At 39.4% G+C, this 9,216-nt stretch overlaps 1 pseudogene; it reads left to right on the forward strand.

Annotated features, from left to right (window-relative positions):
- Positions 1 to 860: 860 nt before the first annotated feature.
- LOC125408394 (large ribosomal subunit protein uL10-like) lies at positions 861 to 2,352 on the forward strand (annotated as a pseudogene).
- Positions 2,353 to 9,216: the final 6,864 nt, after the last annotated feature.

A 9,216-nucleotide genomic window follows, 5' to 3' on the forward strand; every position in this document is an offset into this window, starting at 1 on the left:
CGTGAATTGATATTCTATACCACATGGAACGAAATATTTTTTAATGTTATCTGTATACTTATTTAAGTCCATAACCTATTTTGACCTTTCCAATTCCTCCTTGAAATTCCTCACACACTTTTTTCCCAATTTAATGTGCCCTCTGTAGATAGGACTTCCTATCCCACCCCATTCCAAAACAATTCTGCTCCAAAGAAACACACAGAGGCTTATATTAATTATTGAGTGTTGGCCTGTTAGCTCAGACTTGTTACTAACAAGCTCTTTTGTCTTAAATTCACCCATCATTCTTGTGTATGTTTATTCACATGGCTTGGTACCATTTCCCAATAAGGCATTCTCACTTTGCTTTCTCTGCATCTTGTAGGTGACTGTCTCTCCCTTTCCTCTTCCCAGAATTCTAGTCTGGTTGGCCCACCTATAATTTCTGCCTGACTACTGGTCAATCAGTGTTTTACTAAGCCAATAAAAGTGACAAATCTTTACAGTATACAAAAGGATTATCCCACAACAGCCCTCACTCTTTTTTTCTACTTTTAATTTGAGTCCATTTAGTAATGCCTATTTGTGCATGGGTGTGCGACCATCTAATGAAGCATGAACAGGATTTTGCGACCTATAGCCCTGAAAAAAAGAAAAAAAAAACCTGACTGGCTTTCTCTTTTCCAGCAGTCATCAATTGTCAATAGCATCTCAGATAGAGCCAGGACTTCATCAGCACCTCCTCCATCCATTCTAAGATTTTGGCTGGCTTGATCTTGTACAGGTCTTGTACATGCAGGGGATAGGCCTATTAAGAATATGAGAGTCACATAAAAACTCCAAGAACAGCTCTTGCCAGGCGTCCTCGTTAGAGTGACATCGTCTATAAACCCTGCGTGGCAATCCCTGACTCACCGCCGTGATGCCCAGGGAAGACAGGGCAAGCTGGAAGTCCAACTACTTCCTTAAGATCATCCAACTTTTGGATGATTATCCAAAATGCTTCATTGTGGGAGCAGACAATGTGGGCTCCAAGCAGATGCAGCAGATTTGCATGTCCCTGCAAGGGAAGGCTGTGGTGCTGATGGGCAAGAACACCATGATGCGGAAGGCCATCCGGGGGTACCTGGAGAACAACCCAGCTCTGGAGAAACTGCTGCCTCAAATCCGGGGAAATGTGGGCTTTGTGTTCACCAAGGAGGACCTCACTGAGATTCGGGACATGCTGCTGGCCAATAAGGTGCCCGCTGCTGCCCGTGCTGGTGCCATCACCCCATGCGAGGTCACTGTGCCAGCCCAGAACACTGGTCTGGGGCCCGAGAAGACCTCTTTCTTCCAAGCTTTAGGCATCACCACTAAAATCTCCAGGGGCACCATTGAAATTCTGAGTGATGTGCAGCTGATAAAAACTGGAGACTAAGTGGGAGCCAGTGTAGCCACGCTGCTGGACATGTTGAACATCTCCCCCTTCTCCTTTGGGCTGATCATCCAGCAGGTGTTTGACAATGACAGCATTTACAACCCAGAAGTGCTTGACATCACAGAGCAGGCTCTGCACTCTCGCTTCCAAGAGGGTGTCCGGAATGTTGCCAGTGTTTGTCTGCAGATTGGCTACCCGACAGTTGCCTCAGTGCCACACTCTATCATCAATGGGTACAAGCGGGTTCTGGAGTCTGTGGAGACTGAGTACACCTTCCCACTTGCTGAAAATGTCAAAGCCTTTTTGGCTGATCTGATGTGGGAGAATTGTCTGTATTCTGTCAATCATATTTTAATAGAACGCTGATTGGCCAGGCAGGCAGTATAGGCGGGAAAACCAGACAGGAAGTAGAGGTGATGCAATGAGAACAGGAGAATTCTGGGAAACAGGGAGGTTCCTCTGCCATTCCTGCGCAGACAACCGAAGGAAGAGGCAACATGTAAGCTGTCACACTGAGAAAGGTACTGAGCCCGTGTGGCTAACATAGATCAGAATAATGGGTTAAGATAAGTTATAAGAACTAATAAGTAGCCTGACCTAATGGACCAATCAGCTTTATAACTTATAGAGTTCTCTATAAGATTGATTTTCTTTGGGCTTGCCAGCTGTGGGGTACTGGGTGGGACAGAAACCCCAACAAGCCGGCGCTCATACTACAAAGATCCATCTGCATTTGTGGCTGCTGCCCCTGTGGCTGCTGCCCCTGTGGCTGCTGCCACCACTGCTGCTCCTGCTGCTGCTGCTGCTGCTGCTGCTGCTGCTGCTGCGGCCCCAGCAAAGGCTGAAGCCAAGGAAGAGTCGGAGGAATTAGATGAAGATATGGGATTTGGTCTCTTTGACTAACCCTCTCAAAGCAACCAACTCAGACAACTTAATCCAAGAAACATGGAAATAAAAGCTTACTTCTGTTAAAAAAAAAAAACCTCCAAGAACAAATGTCTTCAAACTGTGAGTCTATATTTAAGTACAATTTATCATCCATTCTACCTCTCCTTGTTTTGCCACTTCAATGGGATAGGATTTTATGGTAATATAGTGGATAGTCTCCATGGGAAAAATAAATATAGGAAAAGTTTATAAACTTAAACATTTGTTCAGACTGACTTTAGTAAGCTGATCTCAAAACTAATTTCTATTCATAATCTAAGGTCTCTGCTTAGAATCTGATTTTCATGAACTAGTTGCCCTAACTATTAGCTGAGGAACGAGTCTCCAAGGCAAAGCCAAATAGAGACTTGTGATTAGCACTCTCCATCCTTGTCACTTGGGCTGACTTGTGACTGGTCATTTCAAGAGGAAGTTCTAGCAATGCTGGGCTGCAGAAGGACTGTGTGAAGGAGGTTGCTCATCGCTATTAATGTTTAATGAAGTTTTGAGACATTTCTTCACACTGGGAAGTTTTATAGATGGAAGGAAACATTGTGTGTCTGTAATCTATTATTTAGATTCTGCTTGAGATGTTTGTCAAAATAAGCCATAGGGAGGTAAGCTATACCAAAACCTCATGTACACGCTGCAAGACGTATACCGCTGTTTGTTTCTTAAAGTATATTCATCTAATGTTTTCCTGATGATAACATTTCTAACCCCATAAAAACATAAATGGGTCTCATCATTATATGAACATAGACAATGAAAGATACTTTAATAAAATTTAATAAAAAATATATGAATAATGACAATTACATACTTAAATTTGTTTTGCTTATACCATGTAGGTTACTAATGGATTTTAAACATACAGAAGAATTCAATTAGACAACAGTAGCATGAAGTGTTTTGACAATAGCTGAAGTCATGCTAGTACTACCAATGTCTGACTTCATCTTCAGATATGCTTCACCAGATGTTGGCTAAATATTAGGATGTGAGCTAAATATTAGGATCATAAATTTAAAACTTACAGTTTAGTTTGATATATGCCTTAAAAACTTTTATAATTTTTTATAAGTATATTTTGGTCATATTCTTTCCTCTCCCCCAACTCCAACTCTGACCCCCTTATCCATTCAATTTTATGTTATCTCTCACTCTCTCTCTCTCCTCTCTCTTTCTCACATCCACACATAGAGACACAAACAAAACAAAATGTTGGGGAATATTACTTTCAGGTGTGTGACTTCTGTTTATGCTGCATTTGATTAACTGTAAAGCTGTGATGCTTTGCCTGTCTAAAACAACTGATGGTCCTAATAGAGATGGACAGCTAATAGCGAGTGAGAAGCAAGGGTAGGCGAGGGTAGCATGCAAAGAGTATAAAATGACAAATGAGGAGAACGAGGAGGAAAAGGGGAACAAGAAGAGGAGGCCATCAGGGGCCAGCCACCCAGCTAGGCATGGAGTAAGAAGGAAAGAAATGTATAGAGAAATGGAGAAAGATAAAATCCCAGGAGCAGAAGGTAGTCAGAAATAATTTAAGCTAAGAAAAGCTGGCAAGAAACAAACCAAGCTAATACTGGGCATGCATAACCAAGAATAAAACTCCGTGAGTGATTTATTTGGGAGCTGGGTGGCAGGCTCCCCCGAAAAAGTCAAAAGAGTAAAACATCACTCTATAACAAACTAAGAAAATATAAGTAAATAAAATCAATGACAAAACAAAACAAAAACCAGACAACAAAACCTGTTTTATGTTGGCCAACTTGCCCTGAGTATGTGACCTACGCTGGAGTGTAACTGATATACAAATGATACTCCATAGGAAAAAATGATCTTCTGTTTCCTAGTAGGTACAACTGCAAACATTTGCACAATGTGTTGGGCCCATTATATACACATAAAATATGTAATTATCTAATAGGGACCATAGACCTACCCATTGTCAGACATATACTATTTCTTTGGTTTGGAAACTTATAAATCTTTGCTATGAGTCATTGTGAAATGGAAAATTGGAGCATTTGTTTTTTGGGTGTATCATTTGTGTATGCGTCATCCTTGAGGTGTATACAGGTGTATAGGGAACTGTATCTGTTTGTGCCTTTTTGTGGCGATAGGAAGTCAGTGGAAGTTAATGTCTTCCTAAATTATTCTCCACATTACTTATAAATGGTCTCTCACTGAATCTGGACTCAACAATTTGTCTAGATAACTGGACAGTGAACATCAAGGATATTCCTGTCTCTGTCTCTCCAGGGCTTGAATTATAGATTGTATTCACTATCCTCTTCTTTTCATGGTGACATTAAGGTTCTGTCCTCCAGAATTGTGCTAGCCTAGCAGGCACCATGTGGACTGAACCATCTCTCTAGCCCAGGAGCATATGTTATTAAGAAGTTCTTTTGACCATAACAATGGTCCTCTTTGAAATGCTTCTTGATAAACATGGCAAAATTAAAGTCTGCATAGTTTTTTTTAAAGCATAACAAGCCAATATTAATAGGATTGCTATCGGTTGGATTGTACATTGATTACTGTTGGGTCATTGTGACCGCTGATCCTGTTGGAAACAGCTGAAGAGGGAAGTATTTACTTGGGCTTTCAGTTTCAGAGATTTTTTTTTTCCATCTTGGTGGAAAGGCATGGCTGAGTAGCTTAGTTCATGGCGGTGAGAAGACATAAAGAGACTGTTCACATTATAGTTGACCAGGATGCAGAGAGAGTAAGATGGGAACCACTGGCCAAATGTAACTGGGAAAGACTGGCACCAGTTGTGCTCTGCAATCCAAAGTTTCCACAGACTTGCCAGCTGAGAATGGACATTTCAGACAGAGCTTGGGAAGAGAGGGAAGGTGGTAGATGAGATCTAAACTGTTGTGTGTCGCCACTGGGAATCTGTTTAAAAAATGGAGGTTCTGGGGCTTTAACAATGTAAGTGGCTAAGGAGAAAACAAAATGTGAAGAGGATCAATGCAACTAGACCTGACTTCTTTGCAGAAGAGACATCAAGACAAAAGTAATACAGGAAATGGAGGCCTGTGATGACTCCATTTTATAAAAAACAACAAACAAACAAACAAAAACGCTTAAAACCCCCAAAGACTGAACTGTTTCCAGAAAGCATAGCAAAATTAGCAATACCCCTGGATGTCATTTATGAATATATACTTAGCCTGCTTGTGTACCCAGTCTGTTTTAAGTTCAACCTGCCTTTCCAAGAACAATGTAGTGCCTTATATAGTGCATGCAATCAGCTTTTATTCCAAATTAGTGCATAGATTTAATCTTGTCATATATTATTCCAGGTTCCTGACCCAGAATAAAGTATTGTGTATTTGTGTGTTGATGATTACTTGCTGAAGTAGGATATTATGTTATAGATGCCCCAAACACCCATTTGTATGTTGGAAGTAACCTGTGGATATAGCTTGATAGCATCAATTTGGAGTAATGTTTGCTTTTCTGAGTGCTTCAGGGTCATGGCGGGGGTCATGGTGTCAGTCAAGTTTGTTCCTTATACAACTCTGTTAAAGTCTTTTGTTAGGAATCTGTCATCTTTTCCAACCTCACCTTTCTATGCTGCTCAATGAACACACTGTCAATCAATGCAAAGTCTGTGTTTCTTTCCTTAATGCAGAAGTCATTTTGGTGCTGCTGGGCTTATCCTTAATGTGTTAACAAGCACAGAAAACATGTTTATGAATGTGGAATATTCTGAGACTTGTGAAGAAGCTGTGTGTGTGTGAAACCTTAAGAAATCAGTGTGAATGTTGAAGGGATGGCCCAGCTGCTAACACTTGTTCTTTAGAAGACCCTGCTTTCATAGCCAAAACCTACAAGGAAGCTCAGAACTTTCTGTAGCTACAGTCCTGAGGGATCTTATATCCTCTTCTGACTTTTGTGTATACCATACATGCACCTGTTATATACACATACATTTGAGCAAAACATTCATACACATAAAAACACTTTAATTACACAAAAGAAAAAAAAATGAAGTGAAGATACAATTGGAGAAGGACATTTACCTTTATGCAATATGGATAGAAAGAGTTTCATAAATACATTCTAAAGAAAACACAATTGTCATATAAAGGAACTCTGCTGTGTCTTGTTTTATATCAGTGACACTCGCCCAATGGGTTTTAAATACCACATGCTTTCATATTGTTTCAGAATGGCCACAAAACACTGATAAGTTTTCTTGGAAGGGAATGCTGGAATATGTTAATGCAGATAGAATAATAGATGGATTGATGCTCTTTATAAAACATTTATTTGTTTGTGTATATGTGTTGTGCTCACATGTATGATTGCCACCATGTGCATATGAAGGTCAGAAGACACACTGCCTGTGTTGGTTCTCAGCTTCCTCCATATGGCTTCCAGAAATTGAACTCAGGTCTTCAGCCTTGACATCAAGCTCTTTTATAGGAAGAGCTATCTCACCTGTCTATACTTAGTACTTTTCTGATATTTTAAATAATGTGATATGTAAAATGGTAATGAATGTATTTTATGGGCTATAATCTAGTACAGTTTTAATAGTAAGCAAGAGAAATGTTTTTATTTGTATCAATGGAACTTTGATGGGCCACCAGTAACTATCCCTTTCTCATTTTGTCTAAGTTGAAATTTTACAACATATTCTCAAAGATTTTATAGCATTTACTGCTTCATTCTTCTGACCATGAAAAACAGTTTCAAGCCATATTATAAGATATGCCTTTAAATATTTTACTTTCACTATATATTTCTATTTACAGCCCCAGAGTTGTTATATATAAGAATCAAGAATTTTCTACTAATGAACAACTCTCTTCTTTGTCTATCTTATCAATATATTTCACAGAAAACATTCAAATTATTCTATGTATGTACGTATTAATTCATTTGTTTTAAATATTAACTGTGTGTTATTAGATATTAGGCACTTTCCCAAGGCTTTTACACATTGTAATAGATTTATCTCTTCCATAGTTTTTTTTATTATTATTTTGTGTTGGTATTTTGCCTACATGTATGTCTGTGTGGTGTGTTCAGATCTTAGAACTACAAACATTTGCTAGCAACCATGTGTGTGCTGGGAATTGAACCCTGGTCCTCTGGAAGAGCAGTCAATATTCTTAAACATTAGCAATCGCTCCAGTCCCAGATTTATCTCATGCCACATCTCTTCAAGACAGCCATTTTGTTAGCTGCTGTTCTGCAATTGAGGCTCAGGTACTTTGAGGTTATTTACTTACCTAGAAACATGAGTGTATATCTCGGGACCAGTCTCAAGTAAATTGGCCCCACAATCCATGATATCAAACATGATACTATCTCACTTTCTGCCCCCATTACATTGTTGAAGTTCCCCATAGCAACCCAAGCTGACTGATGACACAGAAGATGGGCACATGATATCTGTGCTAGACATATTCTGACGCTGTGCTCTCTGTTATCTTGAGGATTACCTTACTTTTTAATCCTTGTCAGTTTGGAATAGTCACATGCATTACTCTGATGAGTAAAATGTAGATGGATGTGGAGTATGTCATCTCTGACATAAATATTTAAGAGCATTGCTCAACTCTAGTCTTTGACTTTCTATGGTAAAATAAGAAGAATATACTGATTGGGAATGCCATAAAATCAAAGTCACTCAGAATACTGAGTTGCTACTTAGATGGCAATTTCCTGGGAAAGCTGCCCGGTATCATTCATATGAATCAGAAATAAATATTTGAGATGTTAAGCCACTGAAATTGTAGAGCTATTTCTTCAGGTGCCATAATCCAAACCAATGATTCTCAACTGGAGGGAATTTTGTCTTCCGAGGGATATTTGGCAATGTCTAAAGATAGTTTTGATTGTCACAATGGGAGAGGATGTCTTTGCTAGCAGCTAGTGATGAGGCCAGGGATGCTGCTAGGCATTTTACAATGCAGAGTAGTATCCACAATAAAGAAATACCTGACTCAAAAGATCAGTAGTGCTGAGGCTGAGGAACCCCGGTGACCTAGACCATCTTAAAACACTTATTGAGTCACAGTGGGCATGAGACCTGTGAAGCAGTTAAACAGGGATCGCCTATGCTGATCAGGGCTTCAGAAGTCACCAGAGAGAAACTTCCCTTTAAGACGTGCATTCTATATTTGTTTTCTAAGTGGAGACTGAATACAGCTTACCTGTGTAATTTCTACAGAACTTAACTTCATAAACAAACCATTTATCATCGTTGCACAGAAGAAAAAAAAATCTGCCTCTGTGTTTTCCATTCACGATCCTCTGCATTTCTTTTTTAAAGCAGTGTCTCCTCTAAGACCTTACAAAACCTTGCAGAAACACAAACTATCAGTCAGCAGCATAAACACATGAGGTTAAGTGGTGTTGCCAGTCATGGGGGATGGAGTTTCTCCTGTGACTGACTCCTGCCAATTATAATTAGGCACATGAATTCCTGGACTTAGAAAATAAGATTTTTAAGAAATAGTTTCACCTGGGGTTTGTTCGTACCTTTATTGTTTCTGAAGAGGTTGCACAATACCTAGGTCGTAAAAGCAAATGACTCATTCCAAATGTAAAGAATTTAGACAGTGTCTTTGGGAACTACCCAAAGGGCATGTTCTTCACTTAGCAGCTACTGAATCACATTTAGAGTTCTGCTGTGAAACAGTGTTAGCATGGAAGAGTTAAAGGTCTAGGATTTTGATGTTTCCAGAACAGGGCTTGACACGATTTCTATTCAACCAATGAATAATTCACCATTTTGGGGATGAACCATTGCTACAGGGATGATTCTATCATCCAGAAGGCATCACAGAAAACTGGTAGTAACTATAGATACACTCCAAGAATGTCTTCTCTTAAAAATTAGACAGTAAGTTAGA

This window comes from Myodes glareolus, chromosome 9 (genome assembly GCF_982192425.1).
Source record: "Myodes glareolus chromosome 9, mMyoGla1.1, whole genome shotgun sequence".
NCBI classification, from domain to species: domain Eukaryota; kingdom Metazoa; phylum Chordata; class Mammalia; order Rodentia; family Cricetidae; genus Myodes; species Myodes glareolus.